The sequence below is a fragment of the Populus trichocarpa genome, chromosome 1 (genome assembly GCF_000002775.5).
Source record: "Populus trichocarpa isolate Nisqually-1 chromosome 1, P.trichocarpa_v4.1, whole genome shotgun sequence".
Classification (NCBI taxonomy): domain Eukaryota; kingdom Viridiplantae; phylum Streptophyta; class Magnoliopsida; order Malpighiales; family Salicaceae; genus Populus; species Populus trichocarpa.
The window spans coordinates 17,593,043-17,617,132 of record NC_037285.2 but is presented as its reverse complement, the minus strand read 5'-3'; the positions used below and the strand labels follow the sequence as shown (position 1 = coordinate 17,617,132).

The 24,090-nt window shown below is 36.6% G+C and overlaps 1 pseudogene; it reads right to left on the bottom strand.

The window, feature by feature from the left end:
- Positions 1 to 5,419: 5,419 nt before the first annotated feature.
- On the bottom strand, positions 5,420 to 16,669 carry LOC18094787 (putative leucine-rich repeat receptor-like protein kinase At2g19210; annotated as a pseudogene).
- Between the last annotated feature and the right edge of the window lie 7,421 nt (positions 16,670 to 24,090).

Sequence of the window (24,090 nt, the reverse complement as noted above, 5' to 3'; positions counted from 1 at the left end):
GTTTTTTTAAAATCTAATAAATAGAGTAAAAAAAATTTAAAAGAATTTAAATTAGAATAAAAATCCAAATATTTATTATATATTTTAAAACTCATTATTTTCAATACAATTCATCTAAAAGAGAGGGGCTGGAAGAAAAGGAGGTGGTGACGGGTCTTGGTCAGGACTAAGGGGCCAATGAGGTGGACTATATGTACCACCAATATATGATTTCTGCTCCATATACAATCGCAAGAGTTCGGTCGTCTTAGCACGAAGTCATTCTATCTCAGTAGCAAGATGAATCATTTGAGTTTCAACTTATTAGTTTAAAATCGGCTGGAACTCTAGAGATTGAGAGCTTAAAGCTGATTGCAAGGACCCAACAGTTGATACATTACAGCACATCTACAAATCCTCAGCTATAGTGTTTGAGATACCGTAAACTTGATTTCTATTAGGTCCACCAGATGATATAGTCTCCAACCACAAATCCAGATTGAGTTTTGGATGGATCGGAGGATCATCCCCGTATCTCTCCTACAATCATATGGTATATGTTTCCTGAAAAAAAAAAAACAGTTAGTTAATTTAAAGAAATAATAACTTAAGAAAAAAATTGTTGAAAACATGAAATTCTGAGCTAGACTTTCCATGACCTGTTACACCCCTTTCTAACTGTCATCATTTCTCACATGAGTTTCTACAAAAGATCAATCGGTTTTTGTTCCAAGAATCGTAACCTGCAAAAGAAAACTGATTTTAGTTAAACATTTTCATAAAAAACAACAATTTAAAAATAAATTAATGTAATAAAAAAATAATCTTACCATCCATTTTGTATGCAAAACAAACGAAATGAATCCACTAGTGTGCATGGTAATCAAACCATGAATCTCTCTGTTCCAGTTCTTCACCCCAGACTATGACCACCACCACATGAAATGCTTTGATGTCACATGGTGGATATAAGCTTTCTAGATAGCCTCCGCGATGTGCGGAGGTCTGAATCCCAAACCGTCATGTTTTCCCAGAATGGAAGACCTCTTTTTTTAACATTTTTTTTGGTTTTTTCTGCATCTCATACCAAAAATCACACACTCATCATGGTAGAAATAAATTGTCGGTTAAGATGATGAAAAATAGAATCTCAACATTTAAATAAAAAATATGACATTGATAGTTCAATCTTACCTGATTGCGCTGTGATTCTCCCAAAACCTCCTAGTAATAGTGTTGGCAACCCTATCCCAGTGAAATTTCTCCTTGCACATCAAATTTTTAAAATAAGTAGTTCATTAAAGTTAATAAATTAACTGAATTAACATAATAAAAAAAACTGTTTAAGTATATATTATCCTTGAACTTCCTAAACTATGCATTAATCATGGGTTTCCATTCAGGATTTTTGAAAACTTGACTCCATTGAAACAATGACACTTTCATCACCGATGTTATCGTGTAAGCAGCCTAAACATTTGTAAACCTAAAATTCAATTCGTTAATTGAAATTTATTTTTTAAAAATTATTAACTGTTCTTTATTTTTTTAATTGTGCAGGAAAGGAAAGCAAACTTACATTGAGTGATTGGGCTTCCATTGGGCAATGTACTTCCCAATGTATACATCCTGCTCTGAACGGAACTTCCTTAGTGAGACGACATCGCACTCGACGAGTCTACATCGAGAGAGGCTGCTTGTTCCTCAAGTGTTTGTTCATGGATAATACCTAACGACTCATAGCCGTCAGAAGCATTGCTAGAAGAACTAGTAACACTCATGTTCGTATGATGAACAACTGACATTTCTCTTGGCATCTATACAAATTAAAGGATTAAAAAAGGTCATAACATTTCTATTAAAAAACAAATTGACAGCACCTCTCCTATATGAGAGACTACCCATAATCTAATAACCTGCAAATACACATCAAAATTATGTAGCCACAAATACACAAACTAGTTGATTTTATTTACGACAAGTCCTTGTTCTCATACTTGTAACAAAATTATTTGTGAAATCGTCTACTTAAATAAGTCAAATCACCTAGTTTTTTCTTAATGTAATTTAGGTCAATCTTATACTTTAAAATCATGCCACCTTGATATTTGTGAGTCATTTGTAATGTGTCATTGCTTCGAAAATGTATGTGTGACGGTGGGGTATTATTGAAACATTACTCTTCAAACCATTAATCAAACTCATAACCTCAGTAATATAATAAATTACAAAATGAAACCATAAATAATTGAATCTTTATTTTTTCAATTTCCTACTTTTGAATCAGAAATCAAGCTAACAACTTAAAACATTGAAATTAAATTAAATTTCTCAAAATCTTGTTTTGAGTAATCTATTTGGTGTCAAGCTTAATAAGTGAGTGCATGATAAGTTGAGAAATGTTTCAATAATTTCTCAATGAGTGATAGATTGGTAAGTACTAATCACAACAACATACCTAATCAAAACCAAAGGGTCATTGGTAAGTGACTAATAGACATGGTGATAGGCTTAATAAGTGAGTGCATGATCGAGTGATAGATTGGCAAGTCATGGGTTATTTAAGAAACAAAAAAAAAAAGGAAGAAGAAAGAGATTTACCTAATATAGAGGGTTCTCGTGCAAGGATGGAGTGAGATAGAAAGGAAATAAGAGGGAATAAGCTGGAGAGGAAGAGATTTTACAGAGAGTTTAAGAAGAAGAGAGAAGACGAGTTGGTGTTCCAAAGTTAGAGATTCTGATATTTTAATTGGGGCTTTTTACAGATAAAATTACCGATGGACATTAAAAAAATATATTTTTTAATTTTCATCGGTAATTATGTTTGTAATTAAGAATTTAAATTTTAATTTAACTTGAAATTTTTAAGAAACCCCCAAAAAATCACCGATGAATTTTTAGTTCATCGGTGATTAGGTTGGTAATTGTTAGTGGTATAAAGGTGTAATTATTTTCCAACTCTCTGAAACTTTCGACATAGTTAATCAGTCGGTGACATCATATGTAATATTCAGTGGCATAGAGGTGTAATTGTTTTCTAACTCTCTGGAACTTTCCTATAGAGTTAACTTGTCAATGATTCCATTTGTAATGGTTAGTGATATGGGGTGTAATTTTTTTCCAACTCTCTGAAACATTCTGACGGAGTTAGTCTGTTGATGATTCCATTTATAATTAACAATCATCGATGATTCCATTGGTACGAAACAGGTTTTTTAATTGCACTATTGTATTTCATATCTATCCATCCTGCAAATGCAGTAAAAGCACAACATAGTAACACCATTTTTGTTTATAAGAATAAAATCACAACAATTCACGTTTCATTGTCATGTAATAATAAATTAATGTCATTATAAAAGAACCAAGAAATATTACATTAAAGTCTATTTATAAGGTTGGTGTTTTATAAATTAATCCAAATTTCTTCTTTTTCAATTTCATCATCGTCATGTCCACCATAATCTTCTACATTGAATCGTTGCTCATCGATATTATCATCTTCATCAACTTTTATATGTCCAATGGTTGTCAATATATCATTCAACTCCTCAAAATCAACATCAACAAAAGTATTCTTAGCGATGACAAAATTTAAATTTTCATTTAAGTTGGTAGACGAAGCAACTCAATATGGATTAACTAACTCATCAAGTTGAAAGACATCATCTCCCACAATGACTTCATCATTATCATCCTAAACAACTTGAACACGACCCCTCAGTTTGGCTTTCATTACGGACAACCAATCAACCCTAAAATGATCATTTCTAAAAGAAAGAATGTATGTGTATTAAACTTGTCAGCATTTCTAGGAAAAAACAAAGGCATCGTCGATGTTGCGAAATCTAGCCTTTGTATTAATTTCGATCAAACCATTATTGAGATCTACTCTGATTCCTCTATTAGTGGTATCAAACCAATAACATTTAAATAAAGACTATTTTGCTCAACATGATATTGCAATTCGATCACCTCTTCTAACTTCCATAATAATCAACTTCAAACTCATTAGAAGTCGATCCCTTAACAACAAACTTCATTGTTTTAGGTCTTTCTACCTTAACCATACTCTTTAGTATGAAAGACATGTCCATTGATAAAAATATCTATTATAGAACTTCACTTTTCTTTCAGGACCCAAACAAAGTAAATTCAAAATACCACTAGGATTCCCTCCCAATTTGATAAACTTGGTACAAGATTACAACTATTAACATTTAAAGAGAAAGGTGTAATGAAATTAAATTTTACAAGAGATAAAAATAATTAGCAGTGCTTACATGTATTTTGAACCACTTGACAAATTGTTCATCTTGTAATTGAAAATTTTGAGTTTCAGTCAAGTGTGAGTTTTGAGATAGTAAAAATTGAAGATGTTGCCTATGAGAAATTATTCAATCTATCAATTTATGAGAGTATAAGAGAAAAATTATTCAAAAAATAACGACATGTTAATTATTATACTTACTAAATAAAAGGTCTCAATTCATCTCAATTAAATACACATAATTATATACATCTCTAAATTCAATTTATGTCAAGTATCTTTCCCTCATTATATTTTTTTTGTACAAGTCGTCTAGGATGGGAAAATAATAACAAATTCTCACTCAAAGGCATTTCCCCTCTGTCATCATGTCTTGGAACACGGTTAATTCTTGTTCTCAAGTGAGGCTCAAAATAGTATGAGATAAATGTAATCTCTTCAACAATATAAGTCTCACATATCAAAGTCTTAACATGCTCCTGTTTTTTACTTTCTCTTAAGGTTGAATAAGTATCTGCTGGAATTATTATCATCAGATTCATAGACAGATATTAGCGACGAGTTTATTTTATCAGCAATATTTTCTGTAGGCATGACATGTCATTTTTTTTTTCATTCCTTTTTTTTTTCATTGTAATTTTGTCGGTATATACCATCAGAGATTTTCCATTGGTGTATACCAAGGGACATAGCAAGCAACTATTCCATCGGTAAATGTCATTGTAATTTACCGATAAAATTGTTTTCATCGGTATTTCCCTTTGTAGTTGTCAATTTTCTAGTAGTAAAAAACATAGACAAATCATGAAGATCCAAAAAACAAATCGCTATATAATTTTATATTAAAAAAACATGTTAATGTTAAAAAGATACTTTTTTATTTCAAATCTTTAAAAAAGAAAGAGAATAAAAATAAATAAATAAAGGTAAAAAAGGCCTAGTGTGCAGGCCTATATATAAAACCAAACCAGCATGCCTAAGCCCTTTATATTTTAATATCATGCCCCTTCCTATTCTAAAACAAATTTTAAAGTAGACGACGTATCCTTCGTTTTTCAATTTTCCAACCAAACCAGCATGCGTTCCAAGTTTATACCATGTTAGTGCAATTTCTGCGAAGAAAGAAAAAGAAAAACAGAAATGCTGAATGTTATGCAAACCACACGCTTTCTAGCCTTGTGCTGCCTCAGCTGCAATTCGCAGTCTCCTCTCCCAACTTAAGATATTTTGATTCCTGTCTGCTCCTGTAGGAATAAAATGGTGATACATTCCAGAAAAAGAGATTGTATGATCTTCTTCCAAGAATATTGTAATAGAGTTCAGGTATTAACAAACCTGAGAGATAATCTATCAAATTTTCATTAGCCAGGTACGTACATACACAAGACCCATTTTGGTGCCTTCATGGCAGTACCCAACAAGATTAGTCAAGTTTCTATGATGCACTCTCAAAAAAAGTTTAACCTGTAAATGAAAGAAACAAATTCAGAATATGAAAATGTGAGCAAATGAGGAGCTGAAAACTTATTTTAATTCGTACTTATGAATTACCTCTGCCTCAAACTCCTTGTACCCTTGAACCGATGATGGAGTCAACATCTTGACAGCTGCTTGAGTATCATTCAAGTAGCCATGGTTAACTGTCCCAAATCCTCCCTTACCGAGAATTCTTCCGAAGTTGGTCATTTTTAGGACGTCTGAGGACGTGAACTGCCGACTTTTTCCCTCTAGAGGCTGTGTGTCCTGCCGGTTTTATGTTCCACCTTCCCGGATGCTGAAATTTCAGTAAGTTCAGAGGTAGGTATTAATTGTGGAAATCATCTGCAATTATACATGCACATTTAAACCTACAAAATTTAAACCCTCACTTCTACCTTCACTATTGGAAACCAAACTTTGTTTCTTTTTTCTCTTTAAGCAACATAATACGATTGCCAAACCAGCTGCCAGGACAAAAGCTGCTGCCCTCAATGCAACTACTACAACAACAGTATTGTTTTTTTTTTCTTTTTCTGGCATGGAACTGATGGATTACAAAGTTCTGAATTTCCGTCCACACTTGAATGATGTAAAATTTGAAAACAGAAGAAAGACTTGGAATTATTGCAAGATGCTGTTTTTGAGGGTATAAAAATGAATAATAATTTAGCTTATGACTAAATCTTTAATTTTCAATTTCGTTGAAAGAAAAAGGAAACGGATGAAAGAATGTGGGAAGTCTTTATGGTCCCTTAACTTTCTTTTTCTGAAAGAAACAATCTATAAATAGTTTAATCTGTAGGCAGAACACAAATGTATTCAATATTCATCATTGTAAATGGTTGATGGAAGATAGAGAACCACTTTGCTTTTTCCGATACAGGTCAGCTGGAATGGGGACCTGTGAGCTTGTTTCCTGTCAAGTTTCTGCAGCAGTACGGAAAATATTACCCTTCTGATATGGTGTGAATATGAAAGTTACATATCAGTTTTAATAGCCATAAAGTCATAGTTATTTCAAGGATTGCAATTGAGACAGGAAATCAGGCACTGGTCCTGTCAAATTATTGTTTGATAAGTCTCTGAAATTGTAATAGAAATCATAAGAAAATTTCTTTTTGTACCAATATGTTAATCATTCATATGGTTTGGAATGCGATCAAAATACTTACAGAGATTCTAGCAATTTCAGGTTGCCAATATCAGGAGCAATCTCCCCATCAATCCACTCGACGACAGATTCCTAGCGGAAAGTTCATAAATATAAGTGATACAGGGAATAAAAATTCTCTATGATTACTAAAATCCACACACTTACAAGGATATGATTCTAGGTGGAGCAGTATGATCATTGTAGGAACAATTAAGACTTTTCCACACATAATTTCGAGGAGCACTTGGATCTCCATGCCAGTTACTTCTTATTCCATAGGTTGACTTAGTACTCGCAATTGCATTAACTATTATGTTCAACATGAATACAGTCATAAATTCCAAATTAAGTATGCTAAAACAAGGGACAAGACAAATAGTGAAAATGCACATATAAAAATATACATACCATCATCTTGGCGTGTCTGAATGTGGGAGTTCAACTACAGAATAAACTTCAATTGCATTGAGAAAGGGTGGCAGGGTTTAACCTCTGGACTTAAAGATTGAAAACGTATGTTTTCCTCCTGTCAAGGCTGATGGGCTAAACACCGTAGTTGTGTACAAGTAACTTGGAGTAAGATCTGACCAGTATTTTCCATTTAAGGAAATGTTGAAGTGTCGGGACTGGTTGGCTTCAAGCTTTACGATTTCAGTAAAGATAGACATAAAATTTAAGAGTTGTATCCTGAGCGTCTATAAAGAATTCCAGGGGCTCGCTGGCATTTGCTGGAATGCCTGCGCTGTTCATGACTGTTGCTCATGATAGTGTTTCTTTTTTGAGTCATGCATTACTCGTCAAGAGATCAAGGAATCTTTATTTTCCATCCCCGGATGATAAAACTCTTGGACTAGATGGTTATACATCTTTAATTTTCAAGAGAAGTTGGAACATTATTGGTTAAGACTTCACTATTATTATGAGGTAGTTTTTTTTTATTCCTCTACTTTGCTTAGGTCTGTTAATGCTACAAAAATTGCCTTGGTCTCAAAGGTTGAAACTTCAACTACTATAAATGACTTTAGACCTATCTCATGTTATTGTAACGTAAAGTATAAATGCATATCTAAAGTCATTGTGAATAGATTGAAAAGGATTTTTCTGGAGGTTATTGGATCTGCTCAAACTGTATTTGTTATGGGAAGGAAAATATTTGATTCTATCTTGTTGACTCAAAAGTTAATGCATAACTACCACTTAGCTAGTTCTATGACTAGATGTGCTTTGAAAATTGACTTCACGAAAGCTTTTAATATGGTTAGTTGGGATTTTATCCGTACAGGTTTAAGAGCTATTGGTGTACCTGGTGCCATGGTTAGATGGATTGAGATATGCATGTCTATGACTCATTTCTTTATGGCTATGAATGGAGAGAGTCATGGTTTCTTTCCATCTTCCAGGAGTCTTCGGCAAGGTGATCTTTTGTCCCCTTATTTGTTTGTTCTAGCTATGAAGGGTTTAAGAGACATTCTTAGAGAGGCCTTACAGAACCCGAGGTTTCGTTATCACTGGCAGTGCCAGTAGAATGTCATTACTCACTTGTGCTTTACTAATGACCTTATGATCTACTATTGAGAAGACAGGGACTCAATAAGGATTGCGAGGAATGCTCTGGATGATTTTCCAGGGTTGTCTGGTCTTGTTATAAATCTAGAGAAGAGCCTAGTCTTCTTATTAGAAGTTGATGATGAGCTTGAGACCTCTTTGCAAGATCTTTTGGGTTTTAGGCTAGATTCTCTACCAATAAGATACCCGGGTGTCCTATTGATATCTACTAGACTGACTCACTCTAATTGTAAGCTTTTGGTGGAGTAGATTCTCTCTAGGATTAAGTTGTGGACCTCAGCTTCTCTTACTTATGTTAGGCGTCTTCAACTAATCAAATCAGTTCTCTTCTCCATCCAGGTTTATTGGTACTCCATGTTTATTCTCTTTTGCTATATTATTAAGAGGATTGAGGGTACATTGACTGCCTTTATTTGGAAAGGCTGCTCTTTCTCCCACTTAGGTGTTAAGGTGGTCTGGGCCTATGTTTGTTATTCCCTTAAAAAGGATGGCCTAAGAATAAAAAGGGATCAAACTTGGAATAGAGTAGTTATTCTCAAGCATGATTAGCGATTACTTTCACATAGATCATCAGTTTGGTATGGATAGGTCAATAATATCTAGAGGCAGATCCTTTTAGCATGTCAGGCCTCCTTTAGTGTCCTTTTGGTCATGGAGGAAGATTTTACTTGTAGAGATTGATGTAAATGAAAGTTTGTCTTTAGTATTGATGATATGACTACTACCTCTATGTGGTTAGACTGTTGGTTTCTAGATGGGCAACAGTTATGTGACATGGTGCCTTTTAGGGTGCTCCCTTCTACTGGGTTATTGTGGAATCCTAAGGTTTTAGAAATTATTGAGGAGGATACTTGGGCTTTTTTATGCAGACCAGAACGGAACTCACACGCGTTCTAACAAACAAGGGTTTCTTTGATCTGGAATTCCGCAGAAAAACAGAGGAAAGAGAGATATTTAAGTTAACTACTCAAAGGAGTTTTTTTGTTTTTATTTCCTCCACTGTCGCAAAGCGATTACAATCAAATAAATAGAGGAACTGACCTCTTAGACTCCTAAAACAACTCCTTTAAATCAGAAAACAGTCCTGCATTAACTAGGAAATAAAAGCTGAATGAAGAAACGGAAAGGAAACTAAACTCTTAGACTTCTAAAGCAAACAACCCCGAATTAATTAGGGAAATAAAAGCTAAATGAGGAAACGGGAATGAAACTCCAATTGTTACGTAAGAAACTTAAAGTGCCCAGTTGTGAAATTTATGACCCAACAACGTCAAGCCCTTTTGTTGTTTTGGGTGTTCTAAGTGCCCCAAATATGATCTTGCCACCCGGTCTGCATCATCCTCCCCATGCTGAGAAGAATTCGGCCACGAATTCGGGAAATCTTCATCCTCTGATGACGAGTCCCCGTGGAAAGGAACCAAGTGCTTGACATTAAATACATCTGCTGTACGAATATGACTAGGCAGCTTGAGGTGATAAGCATTTGAATTAATTTTCTCAATAATCTCCACTGGACCAATTTTTCGTGCTGATAGTTTATTGTACTCACCTATAGGAAAACGATCCTTGGTTAGCACCACCCAGACAAAGTCACCCACTTCGAAATCGACAAGTCGCCGTTTTTGGTCCGCGTCTCGTTTGAATTTGGCAATAGATTCCAGCAAGTTCTGTCGAGTAAGGTTATGAATGTCCTGCAGTTGAGTGACAAAATCCTCTGCTTTGTGATTAACTTTGGTGTGGCTTGGTAGATTAGCCAGGTCAAGCGGACACCGTGGGAGAAACCCATACACAATTTCAAAGGGGCTGAGCTTGGTGCTACGATTGACTGCATGGTTATGAGCAAACTCTGCCTGGCCAAGTTTCTTGTCCCAAGATTTTAACTGATCACCTACCAAACTGTGAAGGAGATTTCCCAACGACATGTTCACTACCTCAATTTGCCCATCTGACTGAGGGTGATAAGCACTACTGAAATTCAAGCGAGTATTGACAGTCTTCCAGAGACTCCACCAGAAATGGCTTAGGAAACGAGTGTCCCTATCCGATACGATTGACTCTGGTAGCCCATGCAACCGATAAACTTCTCGAAAGAACAACTCAGCCACATTAACGACATTTGTCGTTTTCTTGCACGGGATAAAATGAGCCATTTTTTAAAATCTGTCTACCACCACGAAAATGGAGTCGAATCCCCGTTGTGTACGCGGGAGGCCTAAAACAAAATCCATGCTGATGTCGGACCATGGACGTATTGGAACAGGAAGTGGCATGTACAAACCGGCATTGGTAGCTCCTCCTTTGGCAACTTGACAGATCCGACATCGCGCAACAAAACGACCAACCTCCTTTCGCAGTGATGGCCAGAAATAGGACACAGCCACCAGCAAGTAAGTTCGGTCTCTTCCCACATGCCCTTCTCCGTGCAGTTCTTGTATGATCTTGGGTCGGAGACTACACTCAGGTATACACAGTTGGGTGCCCTTGAAAACAAACCCGTCTTGCAGAACAAAGTCACTTTGTTGGTTGTTTTGAATTTTCTCTATCACAACAGCAAAGAAAGGGTCAGAGACATACAACTTTTGAAAGGAGTCGAAGCCCAATGCCTTGACACGCATGTCAACCAACAAATTTTTTCGGCGACTGAGTGCATCAGCCACTCGATTTTGTGTACCCGCCTTGTGTTTAATGACAAAAGTGAATTGTTGTAAGTATGCAGCCCAAGATGCATATCGAGATGAAATCTTATCTTGACTCCCCATGTGTTTGAGGGCATCATGATCAGTGAATAAAACGAACTCCTGAAGAAACAGATAATGTCGCCAATGCCTTACTGCTTGAACCACTGCATAAAATTCAATGTCATAGGTGCTGTACCGTAATTTTGGCCCTGAGAGTTTTTCACTGAAGAAGGCGACAGGCCTGCCATTTTGGCTTAGAAGCGCCCCGATTCCTAGCTTTGAGGCGTCACAGTGTAGCTCAAAAGGATTTGAAAAGTCTAGTAGGACAAGTATTGGGGCGGTGGTCAGTCGTTTCTTGATTTCTTGGAAGGCTATTTCGGCCTCAGGTGTCCATGCAAACTTGCCATTGTTCCTCATACAATCAGTCACTGGGGCCATTATGCCACTGAAGTGTGGAATAAAACGGCGATAGAACGAGGCTAACCCGTGGAAGCTTCGAACATCAGTCACGGTTTGCGGCTGGGGCCACTGTTTGATGGCTTTAATTTTTGAATCGTCTACTGAGAGCCCCTCAGAAGAAATGATGCAACCCAAGAACAAGACCCGGTCAGTTAAGAACACACACTTTGTTTTTGCTGCGAAAAACTGCTCCCTGCGTAACACAGTCAAAACTTCTTGAAGACGTTGTAGGTGCATCCTAGGATCAACACTGTAAACTAAAATGTCATCAAAATATACCACCACGCTCTTACCAATGTAGGGTCGCAGGGCTTGATTCATCACCCGCATAAATGTGCTTGGGGCATTAGACAACCTGAACGGCATGACCATCCACTCAAAAAGTCCTTCTCGAGTTTTGAAGGCCGTTTTCCATTCATCTCCCGGTCGAATACGAATCTGGTGATACCGCTTTTCAGGTCCAGCTTCGTGAATATTGTGGCCCCACTCAACTGATCCAGCAAGTCATCCAACCGTGGGATTGGAAACCTGTAACGAACTGTAATTTTATTGATGGCCCTGCTGTCAACACACATTCTCCATGTCCCATCTTTTTTTGGGGTCAGAAGGGCAGGCACCGCGCAAGGACTAAGACTCTCTCGAATATGCCTTTTTGCTAGTAATTCCTCTACTTGGCGTCGTAACTCTTCATGCTCCTTCGGACTCATCCGATAATGTGGTCTGTTGGGCAAGTTGGCACCCGAAACCAGATCAATTTGGTGTTGAATGTCCCTTAAAGGGGGTAGGTTCTCAGGAAGCTCAGCTGGAAATACATCTCCAAACTCCTGCAATAATGGCTCAACGCTGCCCGGAATAATGCTATCCTCAACTTCCATTCTTCCGATCAGTATGTAAGCCACTCCAGATTCCCTAATTTCCGCTTGGAACTTAGCCATTGTTAATAAATTGTTGTTTTCTCCTTTTGGAATGCCGCCTGTAATTTTCCTTTTTGGTAACAACACAACCCTGGTTGAATTAAACATGAAAGTGCATGTATTCAAGAACCCATCGTACATCACACGTCAGTCGTATAACCACGGTCTGCCCAATAATAGATGACAAGCGTCCATGGAGACCACATCACACCAAACCTGATCCTTGTAGGTTGCGCCGATTGAAAAAGACACCAAGCTGCGCTTTGACACTGTGACATCATTCTTCTTATCTAGCCATGTTAGTTTATACGGTCGAGGATGTGATTCTGTTGCCAGGTGTAGTTTACGGACCACCTCTTCGGACACTACATTCTCACAGCTACCTGAGTCAACAATGAATCGACAAACCTTCCCGCTAATTGTGCAAGTGGACTGGAATACATTAGTACGCAACCAATCATCCTCTACTCCACGTGGTGCTAAGCAACTACGTCGGATCATTAATACCGGTCCAGTATCCCCCTCTAAACGCTCTTCAATTATCTCTGTGCTGCTATAGGTTGTCCTAGGTTTGATATCCACACCTTCCACTAGGCAATATTCCACGCACTTCTTGTGAATCATCAATAAGGGACCATGATCTCCCTCTAGTTGCTCCTCCTCGTCATAAACTGGTTCTGTCTCAACATCACCTTCTTGCTCCCTAATGTTTTCTTCGACGTCCAAAAATAATCCCCTCCGCGGTCCTTTCTTACACTCTGCGAATCTGTGCCCTGGTTCTCCGCAATTAAAACAACGAAAACCTGTGGTCGGTACCGTTGTGTGTGTGTGGGCGCAGTAGGTTTAGTAATAGTAGATGGTGGAATGGTTGCTCGTCCGCTGCTACTGCTACTTGCACCACCTGTACCGGAACCCCCGAAACTCATGTTCCCTGTTCGTCCTCTGTTATTGCTTGTACCTGCACCCGAACCTCCAAAATTCATGCCCCCCGTATTTCTGCGCACTTGTTGTTTCTCTAACTGCACTGCTCTCTGGTGGGCATCAGACACATTCAACACATCAAACATATTAAGGACATCTTGGAATTGAATCCGCAATCCTCCAATATATCGCGCAACCCGCGACTCCTCGTCCTCTGCAATCGCATCTCGCGAAACTAACTGGTAGAACTCCGTAGTGTATTCATCAACTGATTGGTTTCCTTGTCTTAGATTTTGTAACCGTTGGTAGAGCGTCCGTGTGTAGTTGTATGGTAGAAACGCAGAACGCATGTGTTTTTTCATCTTGTCCCACCACGTGATCTTTCATTTTCCTTGTAGAGTCCTTGTCTTCTTCACCTGTTGCCACCAAGCCCCATCCCGACCTCTAAGCCTTGTTGCAACCAGTGCTACTCGTCTGTCTTCTGGAACTTGTTTAAACTCTAAAACTTCATCTACCGTATTGATCCAGTCGAGGTACTCATCCGCTTGCAAACCACCATGGAACTCTGGTATGTCAACCTTGAGGCCTGTCTCCCAGCGCCTTGATTCATCATGTGTTGGTCTCCTCTGCACTGGTTGATTGGCGAATGGATTTTCATCACCTTTAGACTCCTCTTCCACGTCATGTGGATTTGGATCCTGATGTTGAGCCATTGACGCTGCTAACTGCTGCGTTAACGTCTCGACTTGCTGTTGTAGTCGTGCAATCTCATCGCGTTCGTAGACTTCATCCAATGGTTGTTCATGAAGGTTCGGTAGATTCACGTGTCTTTTTGGTGTCATAACGACGATAACTAACCGAGCTCTGATACCAACCTAATGCAGACCAGAACGGAACTCACACGCGTTCTAACAAACAAGGGTTTCTTTGATCTGGAATTTCGCAGAAAAACAGAGGAAAGAGAGATATTTGAGTTAACTACTCAAAGGAGTTTTTTTGTTTTTAATTCCCCCACTATCGCAAAGCGATTACAATCAAATAAATAGAGGAACTGACCTCTTAGACTCCTAAAACAACTCCTTTAAATCAGAAAACAGTCCTGCATTAACTAGGAAATAAAAGCTGAATGAAGAAACGAAAAGGAAACTAAACTCTTAGACTTCTAAAGCAAACAACCCCGAATTAATTAGGGAAATAAAAGCTAAATGAGGAAACGGGAATAAAACTCCAATTGTTACGTAAGAAACTTAAAGTGCCCAGTTGTGAAATTTATGACCCAACAACGTCAAGCCCTTTTGTTGTTTTGGGTGTTCTAAGTGCCCCAAATATGATCTTGCCACCCGGTCTGCATCACTTTTCCATCGGGTAGTTTAGAGCTCCAACCTATTTAGGAATTGATTACTTTTAACTTGAGGAGTGCCTTACTAGACCACCATGTCTGGAATGGTCACTCATCGAGAAGGTTCTCCATTGACTTGGCATGGGAGATTCTTAGAGATTCCAAACTCACAAACTCTATACACCATCTTCTCTGGTTCCTGGATTTCATCTCAAGACACTATTTTATTATGTGGCTTGCCTCTATGGGTTATCTCAACAATATAGACAGACTATATGCTTTTCAGATCATTTCCTATCCAGCATGTATTTTTTATGGGTTGTAGGTTGAAACACATGAACATCTATTCTTTTAGTGCCCTTTCTCTACTACAGTTTGAGTGCTATCAAAAGCATGACTTTTATAGGTTAACCTTCTTCGACATAACATCAACTACTTATGTGGGGATATACACACTTGAAAAAGAAGAATGAATTTACACATCTCCTTATTTGGTTAGCCCTCTCAGCCTTGGTTTATTTCATCTAGCATAAGAGAAATAACAGATTCTTTCATCAAATTTACTAATCTCATTACGATTATGATGTATGTGAGGATATTTTCTATTTAGTCCAGTCCTGTTTTGGTAGAGTTAGAACCAAGGTTTCACATCCCAACTATTTTCTGGTACATTTGGCGCTTCCGAGAGTCATGAGATACCATTGTTCTTGTTGTTTTAGAGATTCTATTTAGCATAGTTTCATATATAATCAACTAGTTGACTGGTTAAGGAATTTTCAATAACCGGTTGACCAGCTCATATGCTATTTGTCTTTACAATCTACTTTTATCTCTCTCTTTTTCTTCAGTTTTTTTTTAGCTTTTACTTTTTTTTCTTGTTATTTTTTTATCAAATAGACTAGGGTAATAAGCTTTTGTACTTCTTGAGGTGGTGGTGGTGGCAGTAAAGGATTTTGACTTTGGTAATCTATGGTTATTGAGCCTCAGGTACTGATATCTGCCCATCTAGAGAAATGATCTGAAGTCCATAGATGATCATACACATCATCGGGATATCTAAGACATTTCTGCAACATATTAAGTTAAAAGTACTTACCAAAATTTAAAAACAACAAAAAACTCTGTGTTTAAAATGCCTCATCTGACTATTTGATTGGTTAACAAACCATTGTCCAACTGTGTGAAGTACACCAATTATCTAAGTTGTATTACATATGTCATTTTTCAAGGGCCTTGTTTCTAATGCTGACATAAAAGGTGTCCCATAGCCTGTATTCACAAGACAGACGTATTCATAATTTCATGTAAGTACATATATAATCTCCTTATCTACAAGATTTGATGCATTTTTTCACACTAACCCACTTATTAAGCCCGAGATGTAGATTCTGGTACAATATTTTGGCCATTATAATTTCCATGTATGAATCAAGATCTGATCAAATATTTGTTTCCTTTGGTGATCGTTACATTATAACAATGTCTTTCACCTTGAGGAAAGCTCCTTACATACCATAGCTACCAGTCAAAGTTAGTTGAATTGGATGCAGTTGCAACACTCTTACTTACTCCAGTCTCTATGAGTAATGCATGTGATATGTAATTCAGATCAATTGTGGCATCTGTGTAGCTACTATTTAATGTTAAACCACAATCTATGCTAATGAAGTCTAAAACATAAACACAAACAGACAGCCTAAATCATGTTTATCGTTTGTCTCAGAACATTTGAATTGATATATGAAATATTGATAATATATATATATAAATATGATGGATCCTGAGCATGAACCAAAAGTACTATAAGAGCTGAAAAACCAAGAAACATGTAAAGTAAACGGGGAAATATCTTCTTAACCATCCACTGGTTATTGGATAGGAGAAGATAAACATACAAGTTATACCTCTCATGTTTTAAGCTGCAATTTTAAAAAATAATTATAATTTACATATATAAACTAATTATGGATAAATATATCTCTAATATGTTTGTTTAAAAGTCCATAATATTGTCAAGGACAGAGTAATAACCCAACATATCTAAACTTGATAGGATGCCAAGCCTAGGTAACATGAGTTTGGCTTTACTTCCAGGCCTAAAATCCTTGGGTTCAACTATGCACTCAACTCAAATACACATGGATCTAGCAAGATGCCAGACCCAATATTCTTAGGTGCAACTACTTGCTAAGCTCAAATGTGTGTAGGTTTGGCATCTTGCCATACTTAACATCCTTAGGTTCAGCTACGTGTTATACCCAAGAGCATGTGGGTCTGGCAAGGTGCAAGATCCAACATCATTGGGTTTAGCTACACGTTAAACCCAAGTGCATATAGGTTTAACAAGATGTCAGACCTAACTGCCTTGGGTTTGCCTACGCACTAAACCCAAATGCATAAAAGTCTAACAAGATGCCAGACCCAATACTCTTAGGTTTAGCTACGCATTAAATTCAAATATGCATGGATCTAGGAAGATGTCAGACCCAACATCTTTGGGTTTAGCTATGTATTGAGTTCAAATACATGTAAGTCTGGCAAAATGCTAGACATAACATAATTGGGTTCAGCTACATGCTGAGCTCAAGTGCATGTGGGTTTTGCAAGGTGTTAGACCCAATATCTTTGGGTTCAGTTACACACTGAACTCAAATGCATAAGAGTCTTGTAAGACGTTGAACCTAACTGCTTTGGGTTTAGCTACGTGCTGAACCCAATTGCATATGAGTCTAGGAAGACACCAAATCCAACTACCTCAAGTTTAACTACGCGTTATGCCCAAATGTATGTGGTTCTAGAAAAATACCAGACCCAATTGCCTTGGTTTCAGAACAAGCTAAACTCAAGTGCATATGGGTCTGGCAAAGAACCAAACTCATCACCTTGGGTTTGGAGTCTTTCTAAACTCAATATGTATAGAGTTGATAATCTTTCAGGTTCCATGTTAGGTAACGTGGATTTGTTTATTTATTTTCATATATTTGAACATAAAATATTAAAAGTCAAGAATGATCATCTTCTTATATCCTTAGGTGTATAAAAGTCTCTAAATGGCCTATCATATTTCCATCAACATTAATTTTGTGTAAAGAATGTCTATCCCTCATTAATGTTATAATGAATGACACTTCAACTCCTCCATTTAAGTAACATGACAAAGTTCAGAGACTATATATACCCTATGAATTACTCAGGTAAAGGCTTCACACTTTTCCTATTCTATATTCATACTCTTATTTTTACATAACATTTATCATATATTCTTAAGAATAAAAACTCTTGTTCTTAAGAATTTAATGCTCATTCTCCCATTTATTGTAATTCCTTATTAAAAATCATTGATTTTATCATTTGAGCATCCCTAAATCCCACCAAAATAGATTGTTTTATAGGTGCTGGATCTTCTACCACTAATCATTAACTTCTTGAACTCTGGATAAGGGAACATTAAGGTGAATGTGTAATCACCCTTGGTGATTGGTGATAGAAGATCCAGCACCTGTAAAACAATCCATTTTGATCTCTTATCACCAATCCAAACACTCAAAAACCCTCATTCTTGAGCATATTGGATTTTGGAACATCATAAAATTGCACTGTAAATGGGAAATTGATAAAAAAAAAAACCATAAGTTGTTCTTCTAAAATTGGTTTTTGATATCTTTAATCGCTATTAATAGTACACAATCAAGAAACTCTCGGGATGGGATGTGTCACGGATCTCCTTATACTAATTTTCATGTTTGCTCCATCAGAGTTTCAACAACTCATTAATCAAGTGCAAGCCCTTACCTAAGTTGTTTTGGCATCTTAAGAGAAACATCAGGCCTTGCCACCTAAGCAAGTCCTAGCACATGAGGTGGCTCCTTTAGTCCCAACCTTTTAACAAGTAGTCCCCTCTACCAAGAGACAACTTTATTATCCAGAAGAGGCTGAGAAGAATGACTTGGAAAGCTTTCCACTTTAAAAATCTCTTATTCCCTTTAGAGATCGCCCTCAAAGACATGAAGCTCTCCCAATAAGTAGTCACTCTAGATGTGATCTTTCTAGCCACCATATGATTAAAGTTAGTTAATAATCTCATCGTTCCAAGCCAAAATTTTCCAGCTCCTTAGAGCCTATCAGACAATGTTCGGGAAGAAGTATGGTTGGTAGATACTTTTATAATAAGGTCTACAGTCCTCATGAGATAAAGGGATAACATTTTATCTAGGTGAATCTTGTATACCCTCATCCCTAAGTAGTATATCTCTACAAATATAACTTTGGACAACTACGTTGGTTCGGGGATCCACGAGAACATGTCCAAAATATGCATAGTAATTTTGAATTGGTCATCCAAGATGGTGATGTTATGAGCAAGATCCTCCCATAACATTCAGAGGATCAGCACGAGTCTAATATCACAATTAGGAGTCAGGCTCTATCACGGGTTTTAATGACCTCTGTGTTAAACTAGTGTCAAGGTTTAGTAGCAATATACCCACCAAAAGAAGCTCCACATAATTCTTTGATATTACTCAATCAGGAGGGGAATTCACCAGGGTAAATTTGAAGAGGTTCATTGAAGAAATACTCAAAGTACAAGAATTGATTAGGCTAATAGCCTTAGAAGCTTTGATAAGAAGAGTGAGGGAACATTTTTTTATGAAAGTATTTGTATGCTTTCCTAGGTAGAAGTTTGTTGAAGGTAAAGCAAGTCATGAAGAATCATATATGGGTAAAGGAAGTTAGTATGTTAAGGCATGAACCTCCTCATTTCTACTAGGAGGTTGAGAATGAGAAACCTTTCAAACAGAATTACTCTCCGAGTAGAGATAATAATTCTAAAAAAGGTAAAAACAAAAGTCTAGTAAATGAGTATATATGATGCCCTAAGAGGAGACATATAACTCTTCTAAATGTTTTCCTCATAGAAGTCTCTATAACCATTAAGGGAAAAAACTTTGTTCAATATCCATCTCCTATGGTGTAACCTTTAAACATATGCACTTCAAAGAAGTTTTGTTTGTTGATAAAAAAAACATGATAAAGAAGAATGTTTCACACTCAAGAAAATATTGAGAGGATGATAGCCAACTATTATCTAAAGCAAATTATTAAAAGGCATGCCCACATAGAACATGATAGAGAAGAACCCAGTTAGCCAGACCAAACCCTATCTAAGATCGATGTCATCCTAAAGGCACTTTAGGAGGGGGAGATACTTCTAATGGCAAAAGAAAATATGGAAAGCAGGTCTTTATAATTGCTCATCTTCTAAACTAGCAGCATGAGTGCATCTTTTTCACTATAAATGATAGAGAGGGAGTAACATCCCCACACGAGGATGCCCTTGTCATCTCCACCATCATTTCCAACTATTGAGTTCATCGAGTGTTGGTGGATGAAGTCAATGTGATCAACATCCTTTCCCATGAAGTGATGGTATAGATAGGGATATCCTTTTTAAGAGCAGCCCCAGTGAAGACTCCTCTCATTAAGATATAAGGCTTGGGCGTACCAGTGAAGGGCGCTCTAGAAATCCTAGTCATTATTAGCACTCCCCCTAAGTGTGTCTCCCTCCAGTAAACCTTCATGGTCATTAACATGTATTTGACCTATAACATCATTCTAGGTAGACCTTTTCTACATTAGATCAATATTTTCATTGCACTACGTACTGAAATTCCCAACTCAGAAGGGAGTGGTTATAGTGCAAGGGAATCAAGTAACCTTAAGGCAACATGCCTCCACCAGTTTGAAGGATAAAAAAGCCCTAATACTAAACCAACAAGGGTCCTTAAAGGATAGGGTAGAGGTCAGAACTAAGACCATCGAGCAGTTCAAAGAAGTAGTTTTAAGGGAAAATGAGGGGGTTGTCACCAAGATAGGCTCTACATTAAAACCACCTCAATAGAAATTAATGGTAAATTTCATCCTTACTCATAAGGCTAATTTTGCTTTCAACACTTTAGATGTGTCAAGGATCAACCTACAGAAAATTGCTCATAGACTTCAAGTTAATCCAAATTTCCCTTCTATCCAACAAAAGAAGAGAAACTTTTGGGGGGAAGACATCATGCAATAATTATAGAAGTGGATAAACTGTTAGCTGTTGGTTTTATCTGCGAGGTCATGTATCCATATGGGTTGGCTAATATGGTCAAGGTGAAAAAAAGCACTAGAAAGTAAAGGATGTGTATGAATCCACTAACTTGAATAAGGCTTGTCCAAATAATAATTTTTCTCTTCTAAAAATTAACAAGTTGGTGGACACTACAACTGGATTTGAATTCTTAAGCTCTTTGGATATTAATTCGGGGTATCATCAAATCCATATATACCTAGAAGATAATGAGAAGACTTATTTCATTATAAAAGGATGAATTTTTTGCTAAAGGGCAATTGCTTTTTGGTTTGAAAAATACAAGGGCAATTTACTAATGGATGGTCAACAAATTTTTCAAACACCTAATTAGGAGGAACATGGAAGCTTATGTGGATGACATGTTGGTGAAAAATATGAGTTTTAAACAACATTTAAAGGACCTAGAAAAGGTTTTTGTTTTTTTAAACAAATGTGAGATAAAGCTAAATCCTTCCAAATATGTGTTTGCCATCAGAGAAGGAAAATTTTTGGGTTTTCTAGTAAGAAGAAAAGAAATAGAACCTAATCCTGAGAAGACTCAAGCAATATTGGATATGACTCCTCCCTAAAAGAAAAGGGATGTGTAATGCCTTACTAGGAGACTAGCCTCCATCAACAAATTCATATCTTAAATTGTGGGAACACAGCTTACCATTCTTCAAGATTTTAAAGAATATAACAAAAAAACTTTGAATGAACACTAGAGTGTCAAAAAGCTTGTAAAAAGCTCAAAGCTAATTTCTTCTCTCCTATGATCTGGTCATAGTTAAAAGAAACTAAAAGTATATTCCTCTATCTTGGGGTTTCTAACCAGACAGTTAATGTCGTGTTGGTAAGAGAAGAAAAAGGCATATAATGCCCAATCTATTATTCCAGCCAAACTCTCCATGATGTTGAAAAAAATACTTGGAAGTGGAAAAAATGGCCCTAGCTTTGGTGAACGCCTCACTAAACTAAAATTATACTTCCAAATTCATCAAGTTGTAGTACTAACAAACCAACCTCTACGACAAATTCTCCACAAGCTAGACATGTATGGACGACTAGTAAGGTGGGCAATTGAGTTAGGAGAATATGGAATCTTATATCAATCACGACCAACTATTAAAGAGTAAGTCTTAGCAAACTTCATAGTTAAATGTTCTTTTAAGAATGATCTCTATGACAAGCCTGTTATAATAGCCAAACAACCGATCCACTTAGAAAAAACTATGATCCCCTCACAGTCCATACTGTTGATCCCACCTTGGGAATTATTTATTGATACATCTTTCACTTCTAAGGGAAATGGTGTTGGGTAGTGATTGTGAGCCTTATGGGCAGGTCTTTGAATATGGAATCCGATTCAAATTCTCAAGAACCAATAATGTGTCAGAGTATAAAGCTTTCTTAGCAGGATTAGGCCTAGTAAAATCCTTAAAGGCTTTCCCCTTCCAGGTCCACAATGACTCCCAGCTAATAGTGGGATAATGTTAAGGGATATTTGAAACCAGAGATCCTACTTTAATAAAATACTTATAAAAAGTCCAAGTACAACTCTTTAGTAAAGACAAGGGTATATAATATTAATTGATCACATTCCAAAAGGAAAGACTGAAAAAGGTAGATCTCCAATCCAAACTGGCAAATTCCAATTCGGTTGAACTTTTTTTTGGAGGTATAGATTGAAATCTTGGAAAAACCAAGAATTAAAGCGCTAATGGTTTTCCCTGTTGACATAGTAGAGGATTTGAGAACTCCTTTTAGAGACTATCTGCTCACTAGAGAATTCTCTCTAGATAGAAATAAGGTTGTTAGTTTAATTAGGTGAGCAATTGAGTATTGTTTGGTGGACGAGGTTTTATAGAAATGATTTTCCCTAGCTCCCTTGTTAAACTTCTCATGGAGAAAACACTTATGTTTTTAAAAAAAAACTCCATAGGGGAATCTTTGGATTACACACCAGCTTTAGAGCTCTTGCTACTCAAGTCACCAAGGCATGATTTTACTTGCCAACAATCTTAAGTGATGTTGTCAACTTGGTGAAAAAAATATGACCAATGCCAAAAGTTTGCATCAGTCTCTAGACAACTCTTCACCAAGCTGACAACCATATTTTCCCCATGGCTTTTTCCCAATAAGGAATGAACATATTGGGTCCTTCCTCAAAGGTTGTAGGGAATAAACAATTCATTATTATGGTTGGGGATACTTTACCAAATAGGTAGAAGTAGAAGCTCTAACAAATATCACCACCAATAAGGCTATCTCTTTCTTGTTGAAGAATATACTTTATAAACTCCGATAGCTATGAAATTTTAATCCTAAAGAAAATATGGTTTCAAAAATCTTCTAACAAATTATCATTTTAATCCAATGGTTGGATCAAAATTTACACGTGTTAATATAAAACTACATGTTAAAGAAAACTTCTCCTACATCAGACTCCCTAAGTTGGAAATAACTTATTGTTGCATTTTTTGCCATCCATCCATCTATATTGTTGTTGTTGTCGACCATTAAAAGCTACGTTAATATTCTTGCACTTCACTGACCTCTAGCGCGCTTATATTGTACAGTTTGTCAACTCAAATAAAGCAGTCCAATAATCAATTCCCAAAATAGTCTGAATCTTTACAAAATCATATTGTTAATGGCTTGCTCCATGTCCTACCATTTCTTAAACCATTCCAACTCTTTATAATATCCTTATTCTCCATAAATTAGGATAAAATAACATATTTTTACCCTTACTCTTAACAATTTACCCCTCTCTTAGGCACAAATACTATATGTTTCATCTTTATACTAAGGATATACATATTACATTGTCCGTCATGCATAGCATTAAGGTCATATTGTTATGGTCTACATAACAATAAATGACACGCATATATAGATACCACATCACACTAAATACTATCAAAATATTTCATGCCTATAAAAAATAAAACAAGACAACACTCATCCAAGATGAACTTGCTATCTCAATTTAGCCACTTCAATTTGTAGGGTTTGTGGTGTTTTTGTTTTCCTTGATGGTACAAATTGGATGGAAGAGACTCGTGCATAGCCAATTGATTAGTACTTTAAAATGCATTTTTATCAAGGTTTTATATCATCATTTTGCACCTGAAGTATCAATAACTCCTTAACTAAAGCATGTTTTATAATAACAAGTCTGATACTATAAGATACCTTTAATTTATGGTAAATGTTCATT